This window comes from Penaeus chinensis, chromosome 43, assembly GCF_019202785.1.
Source record: "Penaeus chinensis breed Huanghai No. 1 chromosome 43, ASM1920278v2, whole genome shotgun sequence".
NCBI lineage: Eukaryota > Metazoa > Arthropoda > Malacostraca > Decapoda > Penaeidae > Penaeus > Penaeus chinensis.
Window position 1 is genome coordinate 6,750,334 of NC_061861.1, and position 791 is coordinate 6,751,124.

The following is a 791-nucleotide window of genomic DNA, read 5'->3' on the forward strand; positions in this document are numbered from 1 at the left end:
ATTGAAGAAAAAGAGTAAAGTGAGAAATTGGATATCTGATCAAGAAAGGATTGTTGGGAGAGAAGGATTGAGATGGAAAGAAGGGTTAGAGTGTATCGAGTGCCATGAGTTAGTGAGGGCCAGCTGGAAGGAAGGAAGGAAGGAAAGAGAGAGCAAGAGAGAGAGAGAGAGAGAGAGAGAGAGAGAGAGAGAGAGAGAGAAGGAAGAGGAAAAATGCATGGAAGGAAATTTACGAGTTCAAATAATAATAACCAAGCTTTTTGTCCCAAGTATTCCACTTTATTATCTTACCTTTTCCTCTTTTTTTTCTTTGTTGTCTTAGAAATTTCAAGAAAGGTTAAAGGAACAAGACATCTTTTCCCCTCCAAGCTGTGTGGATATCTCACCTCAAGCACAAAATATACCTATCTCACATCACACTTGAAAGACAGGAGTGGAAATAATTATTATGATTAAACTGCATTAGGCTTATGTCTCTCTCTCTTTCTGTGTGTAGAATGGAGGTGATTTATTATTTTTTTATGCATTATTATAACATTGTTTTGTTTTATTTATGTATTTTTTCCTGTTTAAGATACCCATGGAAATTACTTTATGTATCCTTTTTGCCGGTGTGTGATTGAAGTGTTCAGTTCATTCATCAGTGTATACATAATATGGTTTTATTGTGATTTTAGCCAGGCCTTACAGCTGAAGAAAGACTGTGATACATTACCAGCAAAACAGTGATCAATATCCCTTTTCAGTGATATATTTTTAGTTTGACACTATCTTTTTTTTTTTTCTTTCTT

General features: G+C 34.8%; 1 protein-coding gene across 1 annotated transcript in view; it reads left to right on the plus strand.

Moving 5' to 3' along the window:
• Positions 1–208, plus strand: part of LOC125024561 (serine/threonine-protein kinase tricornered-like) — a 96,177-nt gene extending 95,969 nt beyond the window's left edge. The window contains 1 exon segment of the mRNA XM_047612363.1: positions 1–208. This exon segment is cut by the window's left edge and continues 573 nt beyond it. The gene's annotated coding sequence lies outside the window, so the exon portion shown is untranslated.
• The last annotated feature ends 583 nt before the right edge of the window (positions 209–791 follow it).